We start from the raw sequence: 18,443 nt of genomic DNA on the forward strand, positions 1-18,443 counted from the left end.
CTCTCGTACTCGTACCTTGGACAGCCCGTCGGTTCCAGCTGCCAAAGCTACACTGTCCCTGTCTCGCCTGTGGGACTCGTAAAAATCACCCCCGAGTCAAGGACCTTTCAGAACATAATTTATGAGCCACATGTTTGGGGTGGAAGAGGTAGTTTTTCTGTTGCGTTTTAAAAATTCTCTTACACGTGTAAAAAGGGTTTAAAACATTAAAAAGTCTGTCAATCGATTTCTGCTTCTTCACCTAGAAGCGACAATTTAAACTAGGGGGGATAGATCTATTTATGTTATTGCCACGTGTCGAAAACCGAAAGAAATCAATTCTTATTAATAATTATCATCCGCGCAGAATCGGTCGAGCTTTTTTGTTTCACTCAGCTAATTTGACAAGTATTACCATAAGTATTACCATTTGATGTTCGTGTGACGTCATTATTGATCCCCGGAGCCGTAAAAGCGCTTCGAGCTGACCGCCGGATGGCCAGAGCGTGTGTAAATTTGGAGTTTTGTGGGTCTCCGTTCCATTTTTAGTGTACGTCGGGAGCGGCGTAAATGCCATTTGGTAGAATTTAGAAAAGCACTTACTGTGCGAGCTATCAAATGAGCCGAGCATAATTTATGTCAGCCAAGCCGTATCTTTATGGCTTGTGGTGATATACAGTTCTCGGAAGTCCACGTGGTGTTAAAACTGGAGATCAACATAAACTGTTCCAAACAAATCGCTGGGGTAAACGAAACTCCTTTTAGTCACGCATTTTTGAAAACAAACAGTTCACCGCCAAAGAACAGCTGTCTGCATTCACTCAGGAAAAAATCTACCATGCATACATATCTGACGTCCAATCGCAGCTTCGCCGTGCTGGATGTACGGCCTTGGTTGGACATGGTGCTGCCATAATGTGTATGGTGCGTTAATAATTCAGTCAGGACGGTATCATGTCGGCTTTGTACACATGTTGAGTCATTAGCAGAGTCTGTACATCAGCGACTGCCATCATAAACACGTCATCGATACGAACGCTGCCGGTCGTTAGAGCTCCACCATCATCGATGGAGAAGTCGCTGCAAAAAAATCTCTTTCGTCGGACTTTCAATCGACGTACACGACTGCGGGAGTGGTGAAATACACATTACCGATGCAGGAGGTGGCCGCTGGTGGTTCTCGACCGCAGTTTCACAGTTTTTTGATCGGTCTGTGGTATTGTAATTTACGAATGATTGTTCAGGTCTGACCTGAGCTTCCGTAAAGGTTTACTCATTATGGAAGCCAATACAAGTGAAAACTACTTAAAATTTTCTAATAAATACCAACATAGCGCAGATAGATCTTTATGGAGAACATGAAAGAGCAAAACGCACTCCTGCAGAGTTACCTAGTCTAGACCACCATGTTAAAATCCAGGTTTTTAACTTTATTGCCTGTTCTGTACCAGAAGACGAGAGAAAATATAGAAGCAACTCCATCCAGTCTTAAATGGAAACTCTGATTTGTATCAAATATTAATAGGAAGTTTACTTTAACGTCGTGACGTGTTTTAGGTACGCGAAGTGCTCGTTTCGCGTACGGTTGCACAAAATGTGTTTAAGAGTTACTTTAATCACATCGATATGCTTTAGTTAAGTATTTTATGTAAAAATTGACGTTTGTCGAAAAATTTTAAATGACCATAGTGTGTTGAAGAATTAAAAATTTTAACCTAACTGCATTTTTCTCTCTATCAAAATTCAACAGTGTTGTCACGTCATTTTCGACGTAAATTGTGACGTTGGTGGATCTTTGATATGTGAACAAGACATAAACATGGTTCACGTTATTTTGGCATAATAGGAGGCCATGATTAATTTTTTTTAACGTTGGACACATTGTTTGATTTCCGTCACTAAAGTGCCTAAAGACACGCGGATCTATCAAAATGAACATAACATGTTGCTGAATTTTCCGCCATCTCTGAGTATTCTTCTATTGCAAACTAGTAAAACTGACAACAGTGCAATAGACATTGATGCTATTTATAACCTCAAACTTAGAAAGCATAACCTAATTCAACAGACAGTTTTACTACCAAATTAAATGCAACCATTCCATGGCCTACCATTATATGCGAATGCATTTTACGTATACAACTTTTCCATTTCTTTTGAATCCAACACTTAGCAACACATTACATGTTAAAACGTCTGAAATGGCAACGTTTTGATTAGTTGAAACGAGAGAATCTTCCCGTAAAAGTGAAAATAATAATAAAATGACAAATAGTGTTACTTTTGTCGTAACAAAATTATCTTTACGTTTGGCAAAACGCGAGAAAGCCCTGTGAGGAATGCCTTGGAAGCGGGTAAATAAAGATAATGTCGGACACACATGACATAGTACCGTAGTGAATCACCTAGCATTAGAAGACTGCTTCTTCACTCAGTAATGTGGACACAAAGCCGGCGCCTCCGAGGTCATCATCGTCTCCGTCAGAGGCACAATTAGATCAGAGCCGTACGTAAGAATTGATATATGGTCTAACACGAGTAAAACGCCACCGAGATGGGACATAATTCTTCCGGAAACATTTTTTTCTAAAGCAGTAAATCAATCGAAACCTTCGCGAACACAATGAGTCCGCGAACAGGGGTCCGGGTCGGCCTGCTGCTTTTGAATTACACGCAAAATTGCGCACACTACCTTATTTTCCAACGGCATCATGACGTGAAAAATGCGACGGTACCCCGCGGAGGGGCATGTGACGTAAATTAATGTGACAGGTCAACCTCCTCCTCTTTTCCAGACAGCTGTTCTGTGTGAGTCCCGGCAATGTCCGGTTTGTCACTTTCGACCGTTCTTTTGACTGTCCAGCGGCGCGACTAATCCGAAAATACATTAATATTAGTTATGGTCTGCGTGAATGCTCCTAATGATATATTACAGGATGAGGCCCTTTCAGGGAACGTCTCTAACACAATGAGCTTTTACCCCGCACCAATAGACCGTTGTAATAAACTGTCAGAGTCGATAGTCATCGCTCACTTTCCATTAAATGCCCTCATTATACACTTTTCCTTTGCGAAACTACGAGATCTACAAGCCATTGTATCCGCCCGACATGTACCACCACTGTTTTCCTGCAACGCAATGTTTTTTTCCTTCACCTGTACATGTGATTTACAGTCATTTGTTGAAACCTTGATTTGGTTTCACCTGACGGTGCACCACAATTCGAGCTAATTCTATCCATCAATTATTTTAATTATGCTAATTTATTTATATCGATGGTGTAAAATGCACCGAGAAAAGTGTTAGTATCATGTGCTCTTTAATGTCAAAATTAGATTCATTAGAATCGAGAAATACAGGGGGTTTCTGAAATAACTGCATTAATTTTAACTGGTAATAGAACTCATCAAAAGGAACAACTTCACTCTCTGCCATTTTGGCGAAAAACGTTGCGTAATGGCTTAAAAAAATAGGAAAGATTTTCCTAAAACCGTTCATATCTCCAAAACCAAGCTACCTAAAAACGTGAAACAACCAGATTCTTACGAAGTGGATTTTTTGCTATACGGGTAGATTTATTTGAATTTCGATTTCTGCGTTAAAACACGTTTTCTGGATGAAAATGGATGTTTTTTTCATATTAGCGTTGATCTCAATTAGCCATTGCAGTATTTAGTGGCGTAGGGCTATTTTAGTGAAAAATCTCTCCATTTTTTTTTTTTGGAATTAAACATCGTTTTTCGGCAAAATGGTAGATAGAAAAGTTGTTCCTTTCGACGAGTTCTATTACCAGTTAAAATTAATGTACCTACTTCAGAAACACCCTGTATATTAAACTTGAAAGCGAAATTCACATTTAATGGATAGGAAACCTGAACAAATTTGGATATAGTCAAGGTTCACAAAAAACTCTTTAAAATTTCTTTCAAAGAAGAAAGACCACAAGAAAACTGTTTTTTTTTTGGAAATCAAATTGCTTAACGAGTACATATTTTAAAAGTGATTAATTTAGAGACTTTTCTTAATACAGCAATAATATTTAATCGAATCTGATTTAAATTTTGTGGTTATAAAATTTTATAGATAAATAGAATAACTTAAACTTTATTTTATAATGCATGTTCGCTGAAACTGAAGATTAAAATTTATTGAAAGTCATTTATGAGGGCCATAATTTATTTTTATAGTATTTGTTAAGTAAAACCGTCAAATTAATCTGTGTTAATGATTTTATTAGTTCTGCAAATTAAAAAATAAACCGTTTTCTCATTCTTTCTTTCTACAATAACACCACATATACTCGTACTTTTTTCCAATGGTAAAAACGTGATCATTTAAAAATAGAAAAAGTATTGTTACAATTGTGTTCTTTTATTTTGTTTCTCTTTATAAATTCAATTTTTTTTAATTGTATCTATCCAGAGTAATTTACAAGTGAATAATGCGACAGATTTCAGAGTTATATCTTTGAACCCAGCGATTGTTTCTTCGGTTTGGCCCCTAATGGCATAAGACGGAACGAGAGAATTGAAAAGATCTTACACAGTGTGAGTTATAGAGTCACGGGTTGGTTGTTGGTAGGATATACGAGCTCTGTAAAACTCACGGCGTGCTGTTAGATAATAAATGCCCAGACATACTTTATAGCACCCCAATAAATAAGCCGGTTATTCTATTATGAACCGCAACAGAAAAGCTGTCTGAGTCTTGTGAGGGGCATTGTCGTTTCGCTTGTGCGAACTCCCATAATGGCGAAGACAAATACCAAAAGTGCGTCTGTTAAAAATGCTCATCTATCCATCGATTACACAAACTGTCACAGGACGACATCGTCATCGGCGCACGAAAATCCATCATGCCTCCCGATAATTTGTGGTGACAGGCCGATCCCGTCGAAGATGATGTATCTGCACCCCCGCCCCAATCAATCTTCATTGCTGGCGGCGAAGGTAATCCGGCAAATGCTGCACAATCCAACATAATGACCGACACAGACCAGTTACGTGGTCCTTTGTCACCGAAGTCCTTTATTGTCACAGCTGTCACTGGAACCTCCACCGATTTTCTAAATCCGCTCCTGTATTCACACGGGGCGCCATAAATTATATCGAATTTCGATAAAAAAAAGCACCGATGTGATGGTGTTGCATTGACCTTAGCCTAGCCGACGGCTTTTACCGGGACCCATTACTATTTTATTGTGGTAATAAAAGCTCTTAGTCACAATTTATGTTGGACATATACTGCACTTCACATTCTCGCACGGCCTTAAAATGTTTACGAGTAAAATATTTGACAATTCTTATTACATTCGGGCATTGAGGCTAGAGACGCCTATGTAAACCCAGCTTGGCCTTAATCTGAATATATGATCGTCCTTATTGTCCCAACCCGACTACCGGGAGAAACGCTTAACCCTCGTCTTGGTACCGATTTACCCAACAGCACTTGCAACTGCAACAACACACTTTGATTTCTTCACAAAGAAGAGAGACGAAGGGTCGTGTTGTGGAGGCCGAAGACAACGCGATCGTAAGAATATTAACTGCTCGCTTATGCTGTATGCTGTGATCACATTTGGGGATTTCATAAATATAACTCGTATCTATATGACTCGACTTAATGTAGCTACTGGTTTATGTCTCATAATTTCGATTTTAAAAGAGATAAAATAAATTGCAGACAACTTTATTTTAATATAACTCTTGGATTTATTGTCGTAAAAAATCCAATAAAATTTTATTTTTCATTACGAATACATTAACATTTAAACGTAAAGCTGGTTGCCATTACAATCGGTAATTTATCGACAAGGAAACATTTATTGCAATAGCTCTTAATGAATTACGACTCTAATAGAATTTTAATATTATTGCTATATTATGAACGGAGGCATGCATGGAGCCCTTCAAGATTTTACTCTCCCATGATCAATAACGACAACAGGTCAGAGTGGAGTCATAGAAAATCGTTTAACATCACTAAACCGAGCAATGTGAACCAAAGAGTAATAGCAGGAGTAGTAATCCCTGATAAATGTTTTATAAGTATTGTAAAATATGAAACTATAAAAAATAAAAAGATATAAATTTCCTTTCAGTGTTGAAGATGGAAGAGATTTAACCCTCAATAGTTAAAAGGGAATAATCCACTGATCTGTCAGATGTACCAAGGTATACTCCGTACGCTGATACATTGCACGTTTTTTGACAGAAGACAGACACAGAGACAGAGGGTGGCCGGAATTAATCTGCAAGGCTACAACGGTTTCCTAAATAACGTGAAACAATTGAGATGGAGAGAGTTTAGTACAGGGTTATTCTAAATGATTGTAGTCGAAGTAGGCCATGCCCATGTTATTAGTATTACATTTTTGCCGCTTTCATGTGAACTGTCAGTTTTGTCGCTGTCACTGTCATTTTTTAGGTGAAAAGTGGGATGATGAGATTTTTATTTATTTTTGTTAAATTAACAATTGAATCCAGAAATATTGAGTTGTTTTGCACCCAATTTAACTCCCGTGTGTACTCACTTATTCACATTATTTTGACGTTTTTTTTATGTGGAGCGGCAACCATGAATTTTATATTGAGTTTTTACGCCTACTTCAACTACAATCATTTAGAATAACCCTGTATTTTTCACTGCGTTATGTTTTGGAACTAGAATTTAAAAACATTTAGAAACATTTAGAAAGCAGTGTGCTTGCACCTAGGACTTCATTGTGGAGTTGATGTAACAATGGTTGCAAATGAAGTGAACAAATTCGGGCAAATTTTCCCTATTCATAGGCGTTGGAAATACAAGGATATAGGGTAATTTCCATCCTTTTGATTTCACCTCCAAAAGTCATTTATGCAGAATTATTTTGTGTCAAGGATACTCCACATTTTTTTCCAAACTTATTTCAGAATCACCCTGTATAATCCTTTAGCTTGTACCGGGTGAGTTAAGTTTTACCGTCCGAGCGAAAACACCCACTTCTAATCAATTTAAAATTCTCAAAAAATTCAGGAATGATTGTCTATTACTATAGAACAGTCTATTGAAATTTCAAAATTTTTAATGAAACAGGTAAAGATTCTGTTTTAATTCAATAACCGTTACATTAATTTACATAATTTTTCACTGAGAGTCCTTTCAAACATTCAGGAAAAATTTGGTGTCATTGAAATCATGAAAACATCACCGGTTTTTGAAATAAATGGAATTTGATATTAAAGCGTAAAATTTTGCTATGATTTATTATTAAATTGGGAGGTAAGTTTCACAAAAGAAGTTGACGTAATTTATTTATGATACCCTTTAGGGACTTAAGAATTACTAAAAAAGTGGTCAACAGATGTTTCCCAACAATGAGATATTTATTTATGACACTCCAGTTGTAAATCTTGGTCATTTTTCGCTCTTAATGTTAAAATTGGAATATGTAATTCAAAAACGAATAATTTTCTTTTGATGCGAATTTCATAAATGTGTTCTTTGAATTAATTGTGAATTATGAACGTGTAGGAAAAAATTTTTTTTGCTCAAAATCGATTTTTCAAATTTTATGGCTCTGAATTAAGTGATAAGTGAAAATTGATTACACACATTTGAAGTCTTATATCAAGGGAATGTAACCCTAAAGTTTCTTAATTTTTACAAATTTTTTAATAGGGTTAATCGTGCTGACGATAAAACTGATCTCACCCGGTACAGTGTGGAAACTTTAACTAGAATAAAAATCATAACTTCGTCATAGGCGATTTTTGTAAAAAATCCCGAAACAGGTTGATTTTTGTTTTTCCCTGTCCACATTTTGGCCCATATCGTTGTTGCACATCCGCTCCCGGAGTGCGCAACCACCTCTAACTTTTTTTTCAAATGTAAGGGTATGCTACGTGACATCCCGTTTGAAAGGCCATTTCGCAAAGAAAACAACGCACTATTTTCAAAACCTACAGATATAATCCTTTAGCTTGTACATCCTCAATGTTCAAATTCGTCAATTCGTTCTTAACACCCATTATTAATTAGAATTAAGTGCAACAAATAAAGATTCAAAATAAATACTCAATCACACGAACAAGGGAAACTGTTACCTTCATCATTAAGTGTTCTTTATGAAGAGCCCTCTTCAAAAACAGCTCGATATATCCTCTTTTGAGAACCTTTGCTTTTTATGTTTGTTCAGAATTTGCTTTTCAGGGTTTTTTATGCATTTTCAAAGTTACCTTCAGTATCGAATAGTTTGTTCACGTTGATTAATCAACAATTCTGGACATCTTCAGTTTTTGCTGTTACACTCCTTTTTCCTCTCAAGTTGTTAAACTCGGCGAATTCTTTTTCCTAAGCTTCTACACGATCTAATAAAGGATTAACAAGCAACGCTCCACACCAACTATTTCATAATCTGGTTATGTTATGGTTTATGGACAAAATATTGTAGTATATCGGATGTTCATTTAAATTTCTCTTCAAAGTTGGCGTTGAAGAGTCGATTGTGAACGCACCACGGATTAAGGATTAAGGATCAGCTGTTTAAATCTAACCTGACTTGTGTTGTTTGTGTTTTTACTCTGCAGACTGACGAATGCAGCGTTCACAATCAACTCTTCAACGTCAACTTTGAGGAGAAATTTAAACGAACACCCTATACTTGTGTTTCAAAAGCCTAATAAAACATACATATAATTAACAACTATTTTTCACTTGAATGGTGGTTTCAAAAGCATTTCTTTTTCATTATGGAATTTTAATAATTTAAGAAGTTCATATTTTCATGTTTTTATTCGATTTCTTTTTGTTTTTCTCTATTAAAGCAAGTAAGCAACCCAATGTTTTAATTAAAGCTGACAAGAAAAATTTCATCACAGAGAAAACTTGAATCGTCCATGTTAAGGATAATTACAAAAACTGGAATCCTTGTAATAACAGTAATAATGACCTTGTATTACTGATCGATCGGGTTATAAATTGCGTCTGTACTTTATTGCAACACTCAATTATGGGTCAATTGGGTTATTACGATAATTTTCTGAAAATTGTTCGTGGAATTATGAGTCTTGGCAAAATACTCTTGATTGATTAGTTTGCAATGTTATTTTCAGTTTCGCCGCCTGCTGTATGTAACTGAACAGTATTGCGCAGTTATCGGGTGTTCATTTAAATTTCTCCTTATAGTTGGCCTTGAAGAGTCGATTGTGAATGCACCACAGAGAACGGATCACAGATCAGCTGTTAAGTCTTACCTCACTTATTGCGTTGTTTATTGTGCACTAGTCGACTAGTGCGTTCACGACTTTGAAGTTTTCCTAAAAACTGTACTGGACTCTGTATTATCTTTGAAGCTGTACAAAACATGATTCATTGAGATAATGAGAAGCTTGATAATGGCAAAAACGTCAAGGTGATTGACAATCAACTGACAGATGTCATTAATAAATTTAGTAGGGTTATTGTGATTTATTTTGTTTCCAGCGCCTACCAATAAATTTAATAAACAACTAGCCTCATACAAGGAACCTGTATAGCGACACTTTAACGGTATCCTTGTACAAAACGATTGGAGTCTCGACATACCTAATTGCATTAAGATTTTTGTTTCAGATTATTGCAAAGAATCCATCATTGTGAGCTCCTCCGGTGATTTTGCGACACCCTGCATTCTAACATAGCGTGAAAACATTATTTATAACTTTTATTCTACCTGACTGGTTACCTGTCAGCTTGTCGAAGTTATAAAAATTTTATTTCTCCGAAAAGGCGCCAGTTTCTTGGAAATATTCTGCAAAGCAAATTGTAAACCTACCTAGACGAAAGTCAATAAAACAGTTTATTGGGGAAGTCCAGACGTTACCTTTAATTTAAGTGTGTAAATTTGGAAAGGTGAGTCGGGGCACATAAAATATGAGTTAACAAAACGACTGTCGAATTGGATCCGAAAGGCGGCACGAAGTTTATTAGTAGCGTGGTAACAGAGGGTTATATTGCCTATAATATAAAGACACTCAGGCCCTCCCTTTGTCAAATACCTCTTCAAACGTGCCGATGCAGCGTCGGCTTCCTTCCTACCATCCAATAAATCTAATAAATAACAGAAGGTATAATTGTGTTTTACTGATTTGTGAATGCCAATAAGAGTGTAGCTAGCCGTTAACGTCGCTGGGGCAATAAATAAGCCCGTTTGATATTTCCAAAGCCGCCTTTCATTAAATTTATGACTTTATACAAGCGACAATAAAAATCCATATTTCAGGGCAAGAAATATTTATACGCCAAATAAATCCCTACCACACACGTAGAAACCGAAACGCAGCTGTTGGTTTTTATGTGACAACGTATCACCAACGATGACGCCACGAATATTTCATCAATCCTCCCCGGCAAAAAAAACAAGCTGTCGGGATTAATAGCACCCCCTTTGGGCTGTTGGACACAGCGGCGCCCTCTCCAATCAGAGTGTGCATGTGGGATCGTCGGCTTGCCGAGGTATCAGTAAGAAAGACCTCTTTTGTTGTGGAATAATGAGAGAGTGGCGATCATTTAGGGACGGTATAATGATCCTTTGTGCGAGGTCACGCCGAATTGTAAAAGTGCTGTCTAATCCAGCCCGGGAATAATTACCAGTTCTCTTATAATCATTTCCAGAGATGAGCTCCGTGTCACGCTCTAGCTCGCAACCATTGATTTCCAATCAAACAGAAGCTTGTGCTCCGAGAAAATTATTTGAGATCGTCATTTAGATGGAATCATGCACAGTCATTTTGTGAATTAACAAGTTATTAAGTGGGAGATAGAAAATGACGGCCCGTTTGAAATTTAGAAACGAAAATCTCATTATTCACCAATCACATGCATGAAATCAACAACGAATGTGCTCGTTAATCGGTGCCGATCAAAAAACTTCACTTCACAGATTACGTCCCACCAGGAGTCGCAAGCTCGATTAGAACATCTAACCCGGCAGCACGTTATTAAATTTTTAAATCGTAACTCAGGATTTAACTGTTAATCAATCAAATGCCATACATAAACTTCAGAGAATAAAAAATCCATTTAAAGCGGAGGTTTATTAAATTGTCGCTACCGCAAAAGGCGTTGACCGAAAAATAGAAATTTTATTACGAGTGAATGATTTATTTTCCCTACAAGATTCCTGCTTATAGTTTTACCTAAACATAAAGGTATCAATTCTAAAAATAATAACATTTTTGTTTCAATTCCCCACCCCTTTCTTTTTCCATTCTGTCTCTCCTCTGCCATATCTCTTTCTTCCATCCTATCTCCCTTCTGTCTTCATTCACTATTTCTCACCGTTCCTTTCTCTCCCTCTCTCTCTCCTCATAGCACATTCTGCACCTTCTTTCCTCTCCTTTCGTCCAATACCTGTTTTCTCTCCTTTCATTCTCACATCTAAATCTCGTCATAGTTTTTCTCTCTCTTGCACTCCTATCTCCAGGTACTCCGGAACTCCCTCTGTTACACACCTCTCATACTCCCTGTTGTATCTGGATTCTTTGATTCTTTCTCTTCTTTCTGGCTTGTCTGTGTCTTGGTCCCTTTCACTCAGCTCTACATTCACCCATCTTCCTTTTGCTCTTAATTTTTCCACTTCTTCACTGGCATACCCGTTTATCTGGTAGTATTTCTCTCTCGTCTTCTTCTCCGTGTTCCTTTTCTTTTCCCTCCAGCATTCCGTTAGTATCCTGCACTCTTCCTTTCCATGGATTTTGTCTTTCCCACTTTCACTGTCGGCCTATTCCTCTTACACTTTTCTCCCACTATGTCACGTGGCGTTTGTCTGTCCACTCCTAACACCCCTCTCAAATATTTTTCTTGCACTTTCTCTACCTCTTCTGGTTTCTTTTCATCCCCAGATCTCTGCCTCATACTTCAATGTTCTCTCTATCATGCTCTCAAACATCATCATTCTCCTCCTGAAATCACCTCCCCACTTTCTTTCTTCTATTCCCCACACACATCTCACTATGTATCTTATTTCTTCACTATCTCTCTGATATCTGCCTTATCCGTGGCTCATTCTCTTGTTGAACACCATCATTTTCGTCTTCTCAACATTCACTTCCAGCATTTTCTTCCTCGCATACTTTCCCAGGCTCTTCATCATTTCTTTCATTTAATGGATATTTATTGTCAGTAACATTATGTAAATATTAGTTGAGGTCACGTTACGCGTTTCAGAGTTAGTTGATCAACTGTTCAATGATCTTTGTCTTTGTTAAAAATGTATAATAATATTACTATTAGGCGTCTGAAACGTTTTAAATGGTTAACGATTCACAAGGACGTTTACAGTAGAGAGTTTTAGAAGGTGTTGGATTTTCTCATGGGCTATGAGTCATATCTGCGTAAACGATGAATATCGGTCTCAAGTAAGCGCTACAAACCGACCGGAAAACATCGTCTTTCGTTACGTTAGTGTTGCGTCTCTCTCGTCTATTTGCATGTAAAGTAGTCGACGTTTTCAGTTTTTATTTACAAATGTTCCACTGGTTTATCGGTCCGCCTTCCCGCAGATATTTGCGCAGATATTTTGCAAGGTCACAGCCCATGAGAGAATCCAACACCTCTAGTCTAGGATACATTTCTTTAACGAATAAGGTTTAAAGAGAATGAAGGGCTGAGAAAATAATAAGACCAGAGCGGAAGCATTTTCGACAACTGATCTCTGAGACAAATTTAACCATCATCAAACAACCAATACCTTGCAGTGTTATGAAGTCTTTTGTTTGTGCATATGTGAGCTATTGTGGATAAATGGAAAGCTATAAACGGTCAAGAAATAAATTTAACAGCAATTATTGTAACTGTTTGCAAATTCTTAAAGTACGAAAGAATTTTTGGAATCAACATTCTTCTCATTATCATCGATGCATGTAGAATAAACAACAAAATGACAGTATGCGGTGAATATAACCTCGGAATGTGAACATAAAATAAATTCTAGAGAGCGTTCCTAGCATCCGGTGCCGGTAACGAGTAAATTTCGTCTAAACCATCAAGTATTCCGATAGGTATCATAAATCTGAGGTGGTAATTACATATTGGAATAATTAGACTGGTCGGCATTTTTTTTCTCATTTCGAAAATTAAAGATCCAGAAAAGTGACGAGATTCGATGTGAAAGGGCCCGAGGGTCTATTTCAAAGCGGACGTCCACTGAGCAATAAGAACGACGATGGCCCGTCAGAGGCTCAGTAGCATCGTAAAACGTCCAGTCTCATAGCCATTGCATAACCCACAAAGGAGTTACAAACCCGAGAAATACTTCCATGTGTGATGCCGCAAATGTGCAGGGTGTGACGCACCCTGGAAGACATCCACAAAGAGAGAAGTCATGCGGAGCCGAACTAGCTGGTTATTAAAATTAGTGTCATGCTGGGCATGCATTTTATCTTGCATCTACTACTGTGAGAATTAAAAATTTTAAAATTTAATTTGTCAGTAGTAACTATGATCAACGTAGGAATAACTCTTTCAAATCTTGAGATCTAGATATGTGTCAAGATGCAGTTATTTCCAGATTTATGTTGTAGTAAACGAAAAGTTGCCGATGTCATTTCTATGAATTATGCTTGAAGTCGGGTGAAATTAATGGAAGGAATGATGGTCGACGATAGCTGGCGGTTAGATAATGAAGCCATAAAACTCTTCATTTACATAATTTATGAGGGATTTCGGAATTTATACTATATTAACATGGGATTGGCAACGTGGAGGAATGTATTTGAAGTTGCGCTTTTTTGCGTCATTAATGAAGTAATAACGAAACGTTGTTGGGAAATTTGGATCGGTCTGTCCGTAAAGAAGTGTCCGCAAGCATTCACGTCAGATTGCAAACCATTAATCAAAGTAACTAATTAGAGTGGCGCGATTTTTGTGTATTTTTTTATGAAGCAAGTAGCGGAAACAACGTAAGTTACGAGTTGTCCACGATAACGGGGTCGAGCTAAATGTCACCGGCTATAAATTAATTTTATCACTCACATGGACTTGTCAGAGAAAGTAAGTAATTACACAGAAATAAAGCAATAAAAAAGTCTCTAGTCGTAAAATAAGTGATAATTATTTATATTTATTGCTGGCTGAAAGTCGGTTTCGTAAATATTTCATCATTAATTGCTTTTAACAAACGTGAAACGATGTAATTAATTCGATAAAGAATTTTATTTGGTTGTTAAGGAAAGGAAGAAACCAGCCGGTCTCTCTTGGACGATAATGTTGCACCCGAAAAGAAAAACATTTTCGTGAGGACGGAAACAATGGTGGCGCCAGCAAACATTAAACTGCCAAAATATTGAATGGTCGATAATAACACGTATTGAGGAACACAAATTAACCCCCCAGAGAAGAATAATGGGACGGCGGCACCACCGTAGATCATCACCCCGCTTTTTCGTAAACACGATTCACCATCTCTTTCCACTCCGAGATCAAATTGCACCTAATCACTTCGAAATCGTCGGCTTAAACATTCGTATTTAAAGCAGGGGTGCCACGAAGAGAAATTCCCTCCAGGTGTGGCCACTTACGTTCGTGATGGCCGCATTTTCATCGAGATCTAATTACATGGGCGTTAACCGCAAATTCCTTTCAGTTTCAGCGACAGAAAAATTAATTTCCCATTGTGCAGCTTAAAATTGAAAATAGTTTTTGCACGAGATGAATGGCCCGCGACGTATCTTGTTTGGAACTCTGCTCTCTCCATTAAAATCATTTCAAACTTTTCCTGAACCTAACGGGATACAAGGAACAGTCACGATGGAACAATTATTTCAATTTAGTCACAGCTGTTATTATGGACATGATGTACAAATAATGCCGCACCGGCGCTATTTAGCCTCTGGTTGTAAATGGCGCCCTGGACAAAAGGGATCCTCTAATGGTCTTCAACCTCCTACCGAGCCTCTTTCATCTGCAGAAACCGCTTCGCTGTCTTCAAAGTGAATTTTCTCTAATAACATATTTCCAAGGATGTAGGAGCGAACATTAAAATATAGACCACGGCGATGGGGCTCGCAATTATTTGCCAATTACAAATCAGGTTGTAACACAAAAAATATACAAGCAATAAGTTTTATTGATTAGTCCAATTAGCAGTTCTGAACGAGTCAAATAATATATACTTTATAAACAAACGTGAATTATGTAATGGCTGTTACCAGCCTTGATAAAAAATTAATTAGAATGCAATTGTATTATTTATTATATTTTTTATGCGTTCTACCATAACGGCTTATTTTCCCATTTAATGAAAAACTTACAAGCACAGGTAATTTGCATTTAGATAGAGCATCAAATGCAAAACACATCGCCGATCGAACTATCGCCCACCAATATTCAGAATTCATCTATAATTGATAATATTTTTCTTTTGGAACATTTAACGCTTCAAAACTAAATTCTACTGTTGCAGTTCTATTAAAATACCGCTGATTTTACGAATTAGACACATTTTTAATGATTATTTGGTACATTATGAAATAATATCATAATAACAGTGGTGATTTTAAACAAATAAAGTGGCATATAAGTCACTAGTGACCTAAAATCCATATGAATCACTAGTGATCTAATAGCTATTTATGAAATAAGTTGCGAAATGGAAGTGTTTTTAGACACCTCAAGTGCCAAAACACTTCTTTCGCGTGATTTACCTGTTTTTTCGCGTGACTTATACAGGGTGTCGCAAAATTAACGTATTCCAAGTCAGGAGTCTTGTAGGGAAAAATCTCAGGAATCTGGAAAAAATAAAATAAAAAATACAGGGGGGGTTATTACAAAGATATATGGGTCTGAAGGTTCAAACTTTTCATCATGTTTTCTTCAAATAAAAAATATAAATGGTTGACATTTCTTGAAAAAACAACTTTATCTCGAAAAAATAAAAGTCTTATTTTTCCAATTTTTGTTCAAAAGGGAAGTACAATATAGTTAGAATATTAATCAGGTACTTTTGAACAAACATTGGCAACTGATATTTTTTTCAAAGTGACAGCAATTTTTTTTTTACATTTTTACCTGGTCAACAGGATGTCCCCTACTAAGCCCCGAACTCGGAATACGATAATTTTAAGACACCCTGTATGTATGCTTTCCAACACACTAGTACCATAAATAACTATAATTATGAATACAGAATATGTCTTTTACCAACAACTTTTTCCAAAGAGACGAAATCTTTGTTTTGCTTTTTGTTTGATGACTTTGTAAAATTATTTTTGGTATTTTTTGTGCGTACGCCACTGGTTGGTTGGGCAGAGTTTGTGGTGTTAGTTGGTGTTTAACGTACGACCGTGTTTCATACTAGCACAGTGGACACAATGAAACATACATTCCTGGTTTTATTGGAGTAGAAGATTTATTCCTGCGGATAGTACTTAAGTCGTGCTTGGGCTCATTGTGTTTATTTTGGAACATTGTAAGTCGCAGATTAAATCAGTGGTTCTTAGTCGTTCGAAATTTACTGGCCCTTATAAACCGAGTTGATGTTTGTGGATAGATAAGTGGCAGCAGTGGCTGGATACGATAAATTAAAACGGTGATTCGGTCTTTTTGAGACGTTGAATTTAAAAATAAAATTGATAGTAGATGATCGTATGATAAACGAAGTTGTACACGCATCCGATATCCTTGACAGTTCATTAAGTATGAGTAGCAGGAATGTGTCGGACGTCTGTTCTAATCGGCTTTTTGATCTAGTGGTGGCCGACGAAATGTACCTTTCACGAAAGGCTGTCAACGCGAGCTCCCTTTTGACAGTCCGTTTATGTATTATCTTTTTAATCAGCTTAATGACTACCGACTGTAACAATTCCCATTGGAGGCAGTTGTGGTGGCGCAAGATGGCATTTTTGGAATTTTGTTTGTTTCGATTCACGGATGAAGTCAGGTGTATAATGGAAAAAGAGCATAAATAATCGGACAAGGGAGTGTAGTGAATCGTCCCTGAAACAAACAATCCGATATGCACGATAAATCTCGATGGATCAGAATCGAGCGGCCGCCACCACATATCTTAGGATTAGAAACGTCTGGAGTTGGGCGATACATTTTTTTTTCATTTCGTCCGTAATGATTTGTGGAAATGCGGGGTCTGTCGACTAAAGGGCCGTATAACTTGATATAGAGCCTGATAAATTAAAAACGTGCACTCAAATCCCCCATGTTCCGTCGAGTTATGAAATCGAAACAGTGTCATAAACATCGGAAAACAATAATTCGCCGGCCCTCGGAACATTCCTCCTGTCCCGCCCCTCACCCATAACCATAACTCATCTGGGCGTACATAATATGTAACCGGAGTCGGAAATTTGCAGGCCCCTTAACCGTAAAACATAAAATGCGGCCTGTATCGCGAAACCGAATTCTTTTTTCCATATAAAAATATATTGCTCTGTGGCTTGGGCGATGGTCCGTCGGGTGAAACAATATCGCCCAATAATGGCCGCCAGCGTATAAAATTTTAGAACTAGTAAAAGGTTTACGACGAACAAGCCGTTTTACATTCTTTAAACGGCCAATTACTTCGAACCGCGCCGAAACGTGTTTCTCGTGGCTTTTTAATTTTCCGCCATAACACGCTTATATTAACCATCGATTAAAATGGCAAATGGACCTCTCCTTCGATAGCGGAAATCGCACGCACCAAACCGCATGATTGTATTCTGTTATTGTATGTACACGGTGGACCAAGAAATTATTCAATATTATACCAAAACAATTGTGGCAAGTACAGATAAGCACAATCATTTTTTTTTCTGCCACGCTTACAGTTAAATCAAGAGTCCAATTTTTTATACTTGTCAATCATCTTCAATTGTCTCAAATTACATGTACTATTGCGAGCAAAAAAAATGGGATATCAAATTTCTGTCAGTTTTGAAAAATTCGATCTAGTTCAAACTTTATTGTCATTTTTTTTTACACTATTCCCGCTGACATTTTAAAAATTTATTTTATACTCCTATTTTCCTTTTCCAAATGCCCTCTTATTTTGATAAAGGTAGATTTTGATTTTACATTAAATAAATATTCACTACGTGCTTACTTACAATCATTCCCGACAACCTACTGTCGCGAGCAATAAATTTTGGTCGTCAATGTCATTTCAAAGTTTGGTTAGATTGTCACAAATTAAAAAAAAATCCCTGCCTGAATATGCCCATGTCAACAAAGTGTGAAAAAATTGAGAAAAAAATGACAATTAATGTCATACAACATTATGATAGGTTATGATATTTACGACTGTTTTACAATGGAGCATTTTTGATGCGTCAAAGAATTACCTTGGAGACCAAAATTTATTGCTCGCGACTGTACAATACTTAATGACAACGTCAATCAATTCAAAGTAGGGTAAGGGTTATTTCACATTAAAAGTCAAGACAATGACGTTGATGTCCCACTTTTTTTGCCCGCAATAGTATCTACTTATAAGTGGGCCAAATGCAGTTAA

This window comes from Tenebrio molitor, chromosome 7 (assembly GCF_963966145.1).
Source record: "Tenebrio molitor chromosome 7, icTenMoli1.1, whole genome shotgun sequence".
Taxonomy (NCBI): domain Eukaryota; kingdom Metazoa; phylum Arthropoda; class Insecta; order Coleoptera; family Tenebrionidae; genus Tenebrio; species Tenebrio molitor.